General features: G+C 36.3%; 1 protein-coding gene across 4 annotated transcripts in view; it reads right to left on the bottom strand.

Moving 5' to 3' along the window:
* Nucleotides 1-14,990, bottom strand: part of PEAK1 (pseudopodium enriched atypical kinase 1) — a 222,092-nt gene that overhangs the window by 202,602 nt on the left and 4,500 nt on the right. Inside the window, exon 3 of one of the 4 annotated variants that reach the window (XR_013999824.1) lies at nucleotides 13,994-14,806. The exons of the other annotated variants lie outside the window; for them this stretch is intronic. The gene's annotated coding sequence lies outside the window, so the exon portion shown is untranslated. Of the gene's footprint in view, nucleotides 1-13,993; nucleotides 14,807-14,990 lie in introns of those variants that run through there. 4 annotated transcript variants of the gene reach the window in all.

Genomic DNA, 14,990 nt, shown 5'->3' with positions numbered 1-14,990 from the left:
CTAACAGGCTGATAACAACTAATGAAACTGAAGCAGTAATAAAAAATTCCCAGCAAACAAAAGTCCTGGACCACATGGATTTACAGGTGAGTTTTACAAAACATTCAAAGAAGAATTAACACCTATCTTTCTCAGACTACTCCAGAAAATTCAAAAGGAGGGAATACTCCCAAACTCTTTTTATTAGTCCAGAATCATCCTAATCCCAAAACCAGATAAAGACACTACAAAGAAAAAAAATTACAGGCCAGTTTCCCTGATGAAAATAGATGCTAAATTCCTCAACAAAATATTATTAAAACAAATAGGATCCAGCAATATATTCAAAAGATCACACATCATGTCCAAGTGGAACTTATTCCAGGGATGAAAGGCTGGTAATGTATTCACAAATGACTAGATGTGATATAGCACATGAACAAATTAAAGACAAAAATCATGGTCATATCAATAAATGCAGAAAAAGCATTCCACAAAATCTAACAGCCATTTTGGTTAAAAAAAAAACTCAGGAAAATGGGAATTGAGGGATCATACCTCAACATAATAAAGGTCATAGATGACAAAGTTACAGCCAACATCATATTCAATAGGAAAAAAACAAAACCATTTCCCCTAAGAACAGGAACAAGACAGGGGTGTCCGCTTTCATTCAACATACTACTGGAAATCCTAACCAGCAATCAGACAATAGGAAAACATAAAAAGCATCTAAATTGTAAAGGAGGAAGTAAAACTGTCATTATTTGCAGATGGCATGATATTGTACATAGAAAACCCTAAAGACTCCATCAAAAAACTACTAGATTTAATAAATGAATTTGGCAATGTAGCTGGATACAAAATTAACACCCAGAAATCAATGGCATTTTTATACACCAATAATGAAATCTCAGAAAGAGAAACAAAAAACAACTCCATTTACCACTGCAACAAAAAAATTAAGATACTTAGGAATAAACTTAACCAAAGAGGTAGAAGACCTGTACGCAGAAAACTACAGGATGTTTCAAAAAGAGAGTGCGTAAGATATAAACAAGTGGAAGGATATACCATGTTCACAGATTGGTAGAATTAACATCATTAAAATGTCCATACTACCAAAAGCAATCTATAGGTTCAATGCAATCCCTATTAAAATGCCAAAGACATATTTCACAGATCTAGAACAAATACTCCAAAATTTTATATGGAACCCAAAAAGACCCCAAGTAGCCACAGAAATCTTGGGAAAGATGAACAAGTTGGAGGGATCACAATACCATATGTCAAATTATACCACAAAGCTACTGTAATCAAAACACCCTGGTCCTTGCACAAGAACAGGCATATAGATCAATGGAACAGAACAGAGAATTTATAAATCAACCCAAGCCATTATGCTCAATTAATATTTGACAAAGCAGGAAAAAGCATACAATGGAGTAAAGACAGTCTGCTCAATTAATTGTGTTGGGAAAATTGGACTGCTACATGCAAAAAAATGAAACTAGACTACCAATTTATACCATACACAGAAATAAACTCAAAATGGATAAAAGAATTAAATGTAAGTAATGAAGCCATAAAAAATCCTTGAAGAAACCATAGGCAGCAAAATCTCAGACATTTCTCATAGCAATATGTTTGCAGATACATTTCCTGGGGCAAGGAAAACAAGGAAAAAATAAACAAATGGGACTATATTGAAATAAAAACCTTCTGCACAATAACAGAAAAAACAAAATGAAAAGCGAGCCCACTGTATGGGTGAACATGTTTGCCAATGATACATCTGATAAGGGGTTAATTTCCAAAATATATAAGGAACTCCTACAACTTAACAAAAAGACAAATAATCCAATTTAAAAATGGGCAAAGGACCTGAATAGACACTTCTCCAAAGAGGACACAGAGATGGCAAAGAGACATATGAAAAAGTGCTCAACATCGCTAATCATCAGAGATGCAAATTAAAATGACAATGAGGTATCACCTTACATGTCAGGATGGCTACCGTGAACCAATCAACAAATGGCAAATGCTGGTGAGGATGTGGAATAAAGGGAACCCTAGTACACTACTGGTGGGAATGTAGACTGGAGCAGCCACTATGGAAAACAGTATGGAGTTTCCTCAAAAAATTAAAAATAGAACTACTATTTGACCCGGTGATCTCACTTCTAGGAATATATCCTAAGAAACCCAAGACACCTATCAGAAAGAATATACGTATCCCTATGTTCATAGGTGTGCAATTTATAATAGCTAACATTTGGAAACAGCCCAAGTGCCCATCAGTAGATGAGTGGATAAAAAAGCTGTGGGACATTTACACCATGGAATACTATGCAGCTGTAAAAATGAAGGATCTCTTACCCTTTGAGACAGCATGGAGAGACCTGGAGAGTATTATGCTAAGTGAAATAAGCCAGTCAGAGAAAGATAAGTATCACATGATCTCACTCATGTGGAATCTAATGAACAGAATAAACTTATCAACAAAATAGATGCAGAGACAGAACCATGGAACAGACTGAGGAATCTCAGAGGGAAAAGGGGGGAGGTCATGCAGAGAGATTAACCAAAGAATTTATATGCATAACCTATGGGCACTGACAATAGCATGGTGAAAGCCTGGGGTGGGGGTGAGGGGTGTCAGGTGGAGGGGGTCTATGGGGAAAAGGGACATTTTTAATACTTTCAACAATAAAGACAAACTTTTTTTTAAAAAAGAAAATTGTGACTGAGCTCCAGTGGCACTGTTGTATGAAACTTGAACTAAAAAAAATGCTGTGGTACATTTACACGTGGAATTATTATGCAGCTGTAAAAAAAAAAAAAAAAAAAAAAAGAAGGATCTCTTTACAACAGTATGCATGGACCTGGAGAGTACTATGCTAATTGAAATAAACTAGTTAGGAGGACAAATAACATATGATTTCACTTATATGTGCAAACTAATGAACAAAATAAACAAAATAGAGACAGACTCATACATACAGAAAACAGAAACAGCTATCAGAGCAAAGAGAAGGGTGGTTGAGGGAGTGGATGAAAAAGACGAAGGAATTAAACAAAAAAAGCTTCATAGACACAGACCACAGTATTGTGGTTACAAGTGGGAAAACGGTGTTGGGAAGAGGTAGAAGAGGTTAAAGGGGGGATAAATGGTGACAGAAAGAGACTTGACTTTGTATGATGAACACACAATACAATATATGGGTGATGTATTATAGAATTGTATACTTGAAACCTATATAATTTTATTAACCAATGTCCTCCAAACAAATAAAAAAATTTTTAAAGAGAGCAATTTATTATCTTACAGTTTTCGAAGCCATAAACCTAAAATCAAGGTCTCAGCAGGACCATACTTTCCTGCAGGCTCTGAGGAAGAATCATGCCTTGCATCTTCTAGCTTCTGGCTATAGGCAACCCTTGGCATGTGGCTACATCACTCCAATATGTAATTCTCCTTCTTCTGTAACTTCTTTTCTGTGACTTATAAAGATACATCATTAAATTCAGAATCCAACTAAATAATTCAGGATGATTTCATCTTAAGATCCTTAACTTAAAAACATCTCCAAAGATCCTTTTACCAAAGAAGGTCACCTTCACAAATTCTGAAGGCTAGGACATGAATTTTTTTTGTGTGTTTTTTTGGTGTGCGGGGTAGGAATCACAGTTCAACCTGTTACAATGACCTTGATAGTTTTGAGGATCACTAGTAAGATATTTTGTAGAATTGTATTTTCATTTCCCATGATTACACAGGGATAACATGGTTGAGGAAGAAAATAGAGGTAAAGTGCCAATTTTATCATATCACAGCAAGGGTACATACTATCAACATGACTTATTACTGTGATGTTGACCTTGATCACCTGGCATAAGGTAGAGTTTGTCACGTTTCTCCACTGTAGTGTTACCCTTTCCATACTGTACTTTTTGGAGAAAAGTCAACTTAAGGAGTGAGGAGTTATGCCCCACTCCCTTGAGGGTGGAGTAGCTGAACAAATTACTTGGAATTCTGCAACGTAGATTTGTCTGTTCTCCCCCAAAGTCAGCATCAATCATTTATTTATATCACTATGGACTCAGATATTTACTTTATACTTTATGTTTTAACCCAATAATACTTTTGTTGCTCAAACTGTTTCAGCTTTGGTCATTGGGAGACCTTTCAGTTGGCTCTTTTGTCCCTTTGGCATACTTCACTTACAGTTTTGTTTTAAGCATTTTCTTAATTTTGGGCAGTACAAGATGCTCCAGGCTCATGCTGTATATTTACTACCCCTTTGCAAGAATCAACCACTTCTCCAAAAATTCCTGGTTATTATTAGAGAATAATATAAGAAACCAAGATCTCGACACTAGGTCATTGGTTCCTGGGCATTCATTGCTTCTAAGCCCTCTCATCTGGCAGAACAATATAAGTTTGTTTACTAATCTTTTCCCTTTTAGTCTTACAGATTTCACCCATTTTCAAAGTTACTTAGATCGGCACCTTATTCCTCCATTCTCTTCAATGAGATTGTTTCATTTATTTTTAATATATTTAGGTTGTTTTGTTATATTTTACATTCCATCCTGGGATCCCTGAATTCCAAAACAGGGTTTTCAAAATCTGTGCACATTAAGGTCCACTCTTTACTCACTAAAGTTCTATAGGTCTAAGACAAATGCTTAATGTCTTAGACCCACCATTATAGTATCATACAAAATAGTTTTGTTACCCTAAAAAAGTCCATGTGTGTCACCTATTCAACCTTCCCCCAAACTCCCTGCTTTCCCAGGCTCCTGGCAACTACTGATCTTTTTATTGACTTTTTTTTTAAGTTTTTTCAATAATGTCATATAACTAGATTCACAAAGTACTGTACGTAGCACTTTCACAGTGGCTTCTGTAACTCAGCAATATGCATTTAAGATTCACCTGTCTTTCATAGTTTCACAGTTCTTTTCTTTTTATCACCAAATACTATTCTATTGTATGGATGTACCAGGGTTTATCCATTCTCCTACTGAAGAACATCTTAGCTGCTTTCGGTGCAGGTTTGGTAGATATAACTTTTCAAATTAGTGGAGTAAATACCTAGGAGTGTGCTTGCTATTTGTATAGTAAGTTTTGTGAGAAACTGTCAAACTTTTCCCAAAGTGGCTATACAATTTTGCATTCCCACTAAAGTTCCTGTTGCTCTAAATCCTAGCTATAATTTGGTTTTGCCAGTATTTTGGGTTACAGGCATTCTAAAAGGCATGTAATGGTATCTCATTATTGTTTTAATTTGCAGTTCCCTAACAATATGTGGTGTTGAATATCTTTCTATATATTTACCATCTGTATGTCTTCTTTGATTAGGTGTCTCTTCAAATATTTTACTCATTTTTTAACTAAGTTGATTACTTTCTTTTTTAATTCTTTTAATTGATTTTAGAGAGGAAGAGGGAAAGAAACATCAGTGTGAGAGAGCAACAACAATCGGTTGCCTCCCCCATGCACCCCAACCAGAGATGGAACCTGCAACATGGGTATGTGCCCTAACCGGAAGTTGAACCTGCCACCTTTTGGTGTATGTTTGGGACAATGCTTGGAACACCTGAGCAACGCGGGCCAAGTTTATTATTTTCTTACTGTTGAGTTGTAAAAATTCTTCATGTATCTTGGATACCAGTTGGGGTTTTTTTTCCAAATGTGTTTTTGCAAATATTTCCTCCCCATTTGCAGCTTACCTTCCCTCATTCTCTCAACGATTTCTTACACTGAGCAGAAGTTTTCAATTTTAACTAAGCTTAAGTTATCCATTTTTTTCTTACTTGCCAAACCCAAGGTCATATTCCCTTATGTTTTCTTTAATAAGTGTTATAACTTTGCATTTGACATTTACATCTATAATTTATTTTGAGTTAATTATTGTGTAAATTGTATGGTCTGTATTTAGGCTCATTTTCCCCTATGGACATACAATTGTTCCAGCACCATTTATTGAAAAAACTATCCTTTCCTTTCTCCAATGAACTGCCTTTGCTCTTTTGTCAATAATCAGGTAACTATATTTGTGTGAATTTGTGTTATGTTTATTCTGTTCTATTAACCTATGTGCCATTTTTTCGCTCATGCTACTGTGTCTTTATTACTGTAGCCTTACATTAAGTCTTGGAATCAAGTAGTGTAAGTACTCCAACTTTGTTCATTTTCTTTGCCCATTTTCAGTTTTGTACTAACTATACTAGGTCTTTTGTTTTCTATGTAAACTTTAGAATGAGTATGTTGATATCTACAAAATAGCTTGCTGGAATTTTGATTGGGAATGTGTTGAATCTATAGATCAAACTGGAAAAAGCTGACATTTTGACAATATTGAATCTTTTAATCCATGAACACAGAATCTCTCTCCACGTATTTAGATCTTCTTTGTTTTATCAGTATTTTATAGGCTTCTACCTATAGAGATATGTTTTCTTAGGTTTCTGCCTAAATATTTCATTGGGGGGGGGGAGCATTATTGTAAATGATACTTTATGAGACCAAAAAGTTGGAGAACAATTATCATACAAATCATCTAACCTACTTGGACTTGGGGCTTCTTATTTGTACATGTGCATAATTTCTATACTCATTACCATAAGAGTTATAAAGATGAAATGAATATACATGGAAAAATTGTATGCAAATCAATTTTTAGAAATCAATAAATAAGTATAAGGGTCTTTCTTCTTCTTATAAGGGTGAAGAAACTAAACTACAGAGATATTAAGTCACTTGACAAAATTTTATTAGGGGCATGAAAAATTTTAGAGTGCACATAGCAGAGTTGAAGGAAATAAAAAAACAAAATTGGCCAGAGGAACGATTCATAAAGAGGGTAGGAAAGGCAGTTAGAACCACAGTTTGGACCATATATATATATATAAAAGGGACCCACTAAAAGATGAAGGAATTGATAATTTCATAATTAATGCAGGGTTTTATGGAAATTAATCTGACTGGTGGATAGAGTGAAATAAAATGGAAAATGAATAGGACTCAGAATAATGTAAAAGACAGGATCTTGGTAACAATTTTAGAACAAGAAAGTGAATTAGAAATAATCTTAACATCTTCATTTTTTATACTCACTGGCAAAGATTAGTATATACGGCACCAACTGCTTTGCTCTAATTTTAATGGCAGTTAACGCGTAGTTTGCTTAGCCATTTTGTCCTTTTGGTCCTGAATTTCTTTTAACTATTTTAAGAAACATAAAGGAGAAGAAGTTTAAAGTCAGGAAGAGTTTAAAGGAGTAAGTGATGGAATCAGTAAGACCTCACATTTCAAGTCTAAACCTCCCTTGGACTTAACTATGGAAATTCTGAGGACATCTTTTATCCTTCTGCTCTTACATCTTTTACATTGTTTTTCAGAAATTATTTGGCTCTATCTGTGCACATACTATCTTCTGGGTAAGGAAACTAGAAGGCGGCTGACAGTAGACACCAAATACTTAATTTTGCCATTCAGAATCGAAGTGCATTTCTGGATCCAGAAAAAGGACAGTTATGATCTTTTAAGTCCCAGGAAATGACTGTGTGATAGAATTTGGCACTTACACTTTGAATTGCTTAATCATTCTTTATAGACTAGCTGAAGGTTATTTTCTCTCCCTGGCATTTTCTTGTCTCAGCTGCCTTCCTCGGTCAGTTTCAAAGTTGAAGTACATTATGATAATCAGTCAATCAAAGGCATCCCAACCCCAAACGCTCCATAACTCCTTGCTTTTCCCATAAATCTCACGTCAGTTAAAAGGTCAGCTAAAGGAAGAATGTGTGAATAAATCTGAGCTTACATTCTCTATTGCCACTATTCCTTCACATAAGGTTTTTTAATTAAATCTGCCATCTTCACACTATATTATACATTATAAAGATGGCATGCACATAAATGTCTTCAAAATTTAAGTGACATCACTTTAGAAGCTTAACTTTCTGAAGTAAAGTTTCCACATACTTTACCTAAATAAATTATTTTCCATCTTGGATATTTCCATTACTTCAAATTTCTTCAATCTCTCCCAAAGCCAATGAAGAAAAATAATAAAGGGAAGTATAAAAATTTTTTATTTAAGCCACTACTAACTTTCATGCATTTTTCAACTAATGCTTCAGGACAGAAACCATGAATATGAGCCAAGCCTGGTCCCAAGGCCTGATGCTTACAGTATCTGATATTAAGCACATCACGGCTTATTTGGACCTTGGCTTCTTCATGTACAAAATGAAGGAACTGGACATGCATGATGACTGGCAAATTTTCTTAAACCAACAACTCAAACTTTTAAAATTCCATTGCTGACATTTTCACAAAGAATGTCGGGTACTAAAAAAATTAACCAGAATAAAAGATCTGCAAAAAATAGTAGGTCATAAAGGAAAGAGTATAGTATAAACAATCAATAGAAATATTTGGGTCAATAAATTGTTATAATTCTAACAAAAGCCTTCCCTAAGACTCAATACTAGCTTTTCTTTGTCTTGGCTCAAATGACAGTTTTTCCATAAAACCTGTCCTGCTTCAGGAAGTTTTATACTAATTACCTCTCTTCTCAGTTGTACATTGCACATGATTTTGCCTCCATCAAAGTATTTCAACCAGTCTATAGACGCCTTCTTTATTCATCCTTATAAACTAGATCATACAGATGTCAACCGGATTGCATATTTTAGCTTTTGTGTGCATTTTCCCATTTCAACAGAAGGGGGAATTATCTGGAAAGGGCCTAGCAGTCACAAAATACTGGAAAAAAGGACCTTGCTCTCTTTAATTCTGCTTTAAAATTCTATGTCGATGAGGCTGGAAAACTGATCAGTTTATAAACTCTGTGGGAAGAAAACTGGGTCTTACTTGGTTACAGCCCTCATAACACTTACTTAGCAAGTATTAGGAATATATCAGCTGCTTAATAAATGTTAAATATAGAACGAATAGGTTAAAAATTTAAGAATTAACATGGCACAACTTTTCAGGTAATGGGTATTCAGCAGAATGGATATTAAAAAAAAAAAAAAAGACTATTTTAATGTAAGTTTTCACCTGATAAACAGTTTGAAGTAATGAGAGTCCGGGTGTAATCAGACACACCTGTGTGTCTTAATCTCTCTGAGCTTCCCTGTCCTCGTTCTAAAACTGAAACCAATTTAGTTTATAACGTTGTTCACATAAGGGTTTTTGGTTTTTGTTTAATTATCACTCAGCAGACACAATTTTCTAGAAAATGAAAACCTTTTTTAAGATATTAGTCTTGCCAGGCAACTGAATACTTATTGTATGTCAAACACATATATTCTTATTTCATCTCACAAACCCATAAAATAGATACAATTATTATCCCCATTTTACAAATAAGGAAACTAAAGCACAAAGAACTAAATTAAAGTCACCTGGCTAGGAAGCAGTAAAATCAGGATTCAAATTCAGGCGATTTGACTCCTTAACGAATTGAGGACTGACTACTCCTGGAGAAGAGAATTACGAGCTACTTGAAATTGATCGTGTTTTTACAAAGTAGCATTATTTGCTTGGCTTAGCCTAAAATGAGGATGCTACTATATAGAGACTTATAAGGTTTTAGTATCTTAAGTTTTCTTGAACAAGATAAATAATTCTTCATGTCTTATTTCATAATGGTCGAGTATCTTATGTAATTCCTTCATTCAACAACCACTTGAGTATCTGTGACATGCTAGGAACCATGTTAATAAGACAGTCTTTGTACTCAAGACAGGGGTCTTTGTTTATTCAGCATATCAATATGTTCAAGTTTCTCACAATACAACACACCAGTACATACAAATGAGTAACAGCTTTGCCAACCATTCAGAGAATGGATTCCTGAGATTCTCTGCCTTCCATCCTATAAAGTAGGTAAATCCCTTATTTTTCTTACAGTTCCTAAAGAGTGATTGACAATTATTTAATAGGTACTAATTCCTGTGTCATGCTATACCACCTCTATGAAATGGCAATGAAAGTCTATCTGCTTTATTTTTTTTAATTTATCTTTATTAATGAAACTATTACAGATGTCCCCCTTTTTCCCTTTGAACCCCCTCCACCCTGCACCCACACACACACCCCAAGCCTATCCATTTTAGTGCAAAGGAATTGAAATCAAAATATTTTACAAAAACCTCAGTTTACTAGGTAACTGTTTAAATTACTTTTAAAGTTCTATAATTGCATTTTGGATATGATTTTAATAACCAAATGATAAATGTGAATGTCTAAAACCATTCATGAACAAAGCAGTTAAAAAATAAGGGCTAGTTCTACTTAGTTTTACATGGAAACATTTTATTTTAAGGAGTCTTCAGTCCAGCTGATTGTGGAAAGGTAGCAGAGAGACAGAAGTTAAAATACCAAGTGCAACAGAACCAGTTCAGGGTGGCTTAATTGATAGCCAATGACCATAGGCACAATTATCAACCCAAGACCTTATAATGGCAGGGGACCAAGATCCAAAAGAATCTAAGAAACCAAGGTCAACATACAGAGAAACTTGTTTGTTGCTAATTACTAGTGTGTGCATGAAACCTTGACGTTTCTTAACTGACACATGCTTACATCAGTATTTATATGCAGCTGGCACATTTTGAATTAATTTCTTATGTCCATATCCTCCAACAAGGTTCTCTAGCATATTTGTACCATTATCTGGTACTTGTCTTCCACAACTACTTTCTTTTGGTCTGTAATTTGTCTCACATCTAGGTTGTAAATTTATAAAGGGAGCAATGTTAACTCCCCAAACAGCCTGGTTTCTAGCAAATAATAGGTATTAAATAAGTGTTTATTAAAGATAGATATGAAATTCACCCTATAGTCACACACTCCAATTCTTATCATCTTAGAGGACTGCTCTTTCTAATCTCTGACTAGAATGCCCCAGACATCATCATTCTTTCAACCTCTTCCTTTTTTGTAATACTCCAGGATATGTTTTTTTAGAGAGAGGAAGGAGGACAGAGAAACATCGATGTGAGAAACATCAATCCACTGCCTCCCAAATGTACCTCAACTGGGGGCCAAATGCACAAGCTAGGTATGTGCCCTGACCAGAATTGAACCCACAACCTTTTGGTGTACAGGATGATGATCCAATTGAGCCACCTGGCCAGGGCCTCTTCTTGATCTACACTTACTGCTCAGATCTTACCTACACTGACAGCTTCCAAATGTATCCAACCTGGACGATTCTCCTATGAATTCCTGATTTGACATCTCTGTTAGCATGTATATTAGATATCTCAAAAACTTAGCCAGTCTAGAACAGAACTCCTGAACTCCCCCCAGAAACCTGCTCTGTTAATGACAACTCCATCCTTCCAGTTGCTTAAGCCAAAACCTTGGAGTCATTGACTACTCTCTTTTCACATTCCATTTCTAATCCAACAGCAAGCCTAACTGGATCAAAACATATTCAGTTAGAATCAGAGGTATCAGTATGAATGCCTGCCTATATTTATATGTAGAAGTAAATATAGATGTGTGGATACATAGATTAGTAAATATACATATATCTCCTAACTCTGTCCTCTAAGAGCACCTAACAGCAGTGGCACCCCAGTAGCAACAGCACACCCAGCACCCAGATCTTGGCCTCAAAATACCATTCTCTAATAAAGGGAACCACGGTTTCTTGGAGAAATAAGTCTACGGGTGGAGCAGGAAAAATACAAGATAAGCCTGAGGCATCTAGTAGTGCCAGAAACTAAAGAACTATACACATAGCCCTAGCCAGTGTGGCTCAGTTGGTTGGGCATTATTCCATGCACCGAAAGGTTGCTGGTTGACTCCCAGTCAAGGCGCATGTCTGGGTTTCGGGCTTGATACCCAGTATGGGCCATGCAGGAGGCAGCCAATCAATGTTTCTCTCTCTCTCTCTCCCTCTCCCTTCCTCTCTCTAAAAACACTAAAAATATTAAAAAAAAAAAAAAAGCAGTGACAAACATTAAAAAAGTGTACACGCACACATACACAAAAGGTAGGAGCATGTCAAAAAAACATACAAAGTCACCCTAATTTGGGCAACAGAATAATAATAGTATTGAGAATAAAATAAGTATCCATGAATTGGAACTAATATATCAGATCAAATAGATGAGAAGGAACAAACTTTCCTTACAGGAGAATGCCAATTAATAGAGTAAGACTGAGGAAAACAAGCACCTTTAGAATACGCCAGCAGTAATTACTACAGGCAAGATCTGATGAATGCTAAAATTAGTGAGCAGAAACAGGACACTGGCAAAGCCTCAAAATATATCCCTCAAAATATTTATCAATTACTGTGGTGGTTTTAATATGTATTCATAAATTCTTTAATACTCCTTGCCTCCAGGAAGTGGAGTTTAATTCCCCTCCTCTTGAGTGTGGGCTGGACTTAGTGGCTTGCTTCTAACGAAGACTACGGAAAGGGAAAAATACCTTTCCAGTGAAGAAACCTGACAGAAACCACCTTAAGAAAGTGATCACCAGTGATATGTTTATACCACATTATCTCCTATACGGCTTGATAAAAAGAGCTTATCAGAAAGAATTCACTTCTGTGATATTCTTCCCCCAAAAACCGTAACCCCAGTCTTGTCATGAGAAAACCTCAGACAAACCCAAACTGAGAAACATCCTACAAAATAACTGACCAGTACTCTCTAAAAGTATCAAGTTCAATCCCTTCTCAGGCTTTTGGCTAAGATCATGTGTATTATCTGTTTTATCAGTTTAACATCTGATACGTCCTCCACCCAAGGACAATATGTTAAATGGATTTTTGAAGCAGAAAGATGGAATTAGAGCTTGCTCCATCCACTCCAAGCATCGAGCTGGTATTGCAGTACTTCCAGAAATGGTGAACCCCCTCCCCCACAAAAAAAGTATTAAGGTCATTAAAAATCTAGCAAAGACCAAGAAACTGTCATACATTGGAAGAAATAAAGGAGACTTAACAAGTAAAAGCAATGTGGTATCCTGGTTTGGATAATGGAATGGAAAAATTAGTAAAAAACAAAACAGTGAAATAATAAAATCTGGAGTTTGAATGAAACATTGTATCAATATTTCTTAGCTTGATAAAATGTACCATGGTTATGTTAAGATGTTAACATTAGGGGAAACAGGGTGTATGGCAATACTTAACAGGAGCAATTTTACATCACAGGGGAATTTGGCAATGTCTGGAGAGACTTTTCATTCTTACAACTGAAAGGATAGAGGCCAGGGATGCTACTTAACATCCTATAGCACAGGGCAATTCCCACAGCAAACAATTATCCAGTTCAAAAGGTCAACAGTGTGAGTTTGAGAAACACTGGCATAAGGAAATTCTATGTACTATCTGTGCAACTCTTCTGTAAATCTAAAATTGTACCAAAACAGAAAGTTAAAATTAGACATTCAGGTCCAATCATTTTTCATCATTACTCTGGTCTAAGACACAGCTTTCTCTCAACTTGATTTTTAAAGAGTCTTAATTGGTCTTCTTGCTTTTATTCTTTACCTACTTAGACTGCTTTCAACATAGTACCCAGTGATGGTTTTATTTGAAGTATGTATCCAATCAGATCTCACTCACTCAAAACCCTGTAATAGGTACCATCTCAGAAAGTGAACACCCATACCCTTATTATGGCCTATAGGCTCTATGTGATCTGGACCCGGTTCTCTCTCTGACCTTACTACCTTCTACTCTTCTATTCACTCTAGTTCAGGCACACTGGCCTCCTGGAGTTCTGGGAATATATCAAGCACAACTCTGCTTTAGAGCCAATGCAAAATGTTTCTGTGCCCCCTTACTTCCTTCAAGTCCTTCCCAGTCATTGTCTTTATAAGTGCACATACTCCCGACATTCCTGTCCCTCATGCTTACTTTTTCTCTGCAGCATTTACCTATTACCTTCTAATATACTATAGCAATAACTTTTGTCAACCAATGGTCAGCACCAATTCAATACCAACAGGATCCCCAATTTGGGATGAGGTGAAGAAGAAAACTTTATTCAGTGTAAAACAACTCAATTGTGATACAGCACAGCTGTGTAAACAAAGCAGCAAGGCTGTGAGGCAGGCAGCTGGGGCCAGGCCCCTCTCCGGTAGACAGCTCTGCTTTGTTCCTTGCTGGTCTGCTCTGCTGTGCTTTGGTCTGCTCCTTTCTGTGCCAGTCTAATCTACTATGTGTAGGTATTTCAGCTCAGCCAGGGGAATGCAGCTTTCAGTGGAAAAGGAAAGTGCACTCTCAGCCAGAGAGGTGAGCCGGCTTACATGAACATAAGTCCCCCACCCCTAGTCCCTAATTGGTCCATCCTCATGCAAACGACTTCAAATCCTCATTTTGGCCCAAAGGCATTGTCCTGGTCCCTCAGAATAGAGCCACTCAGGTTGGTCAGAGCTGTGCATCTGTGAATGGGTGGGAAAAGCCTCGGTCCCAGTGAGTGAAACTTTCTATGGGATGGCTCAGATGGTAGAAACAGTGCAGGCAAGGAGTGCAGAAGCAGATAGTTTAGTGCAGGCTTCTCCCTGAAGTGCAGTTTGCTTGAGCGGAACCTGTGTAGAAATGGCTGCTAGGCTCTGTTTTGTTTGTGTTTGTGTTGTTTTGGGGGTTTTTTTTGGGGGGGGGGGCATTAATGAGCCCAGTTAACCACCAGGAGCCCTCCTTAGTAGGTGTCTTCTTTCTCAAGGTTCACACTTTCTTATTGTGTTTAATGTCTGTCTCACCCTTTTTAGAATGAAGGCAGAGATTTTTGTCTGTTTGGTTCACTCTACACCTAGAACAACGTTCAGTTTCTTCATCTGCAGGATAATGACAAAGGAAAGGCGATAAAGTTAATAACCTTATAGAGTTAGTGTTACAATTAGGTAGTAATTCCATAATAATTCCATAAATAAATTTATTTATGCACATAATAATTCCATAAATAAAAGCTAATATTATTGCTCCCTCCTCACAAGCAAGCTCTTCAGCTTCACATTAACC

Source organism: Miniopterus schreibersii (genome assembly GCF_964146895.1).
Source record: "Miniopterus schreibersii genome assembly, chromosome: 1".
NCBI classification, from domain to species: domain Eukaryota; kingdom Metazoa; phylum Chordata; class Mammalia; order Chiroptera; family Miniopteridae; genus Miniopterus; species Miniopterus schreibersii.
Note: the sequence above shows the minus strand (reverse complement) of the source record. Positions and strands in the feature narration are given on the sequence as shown.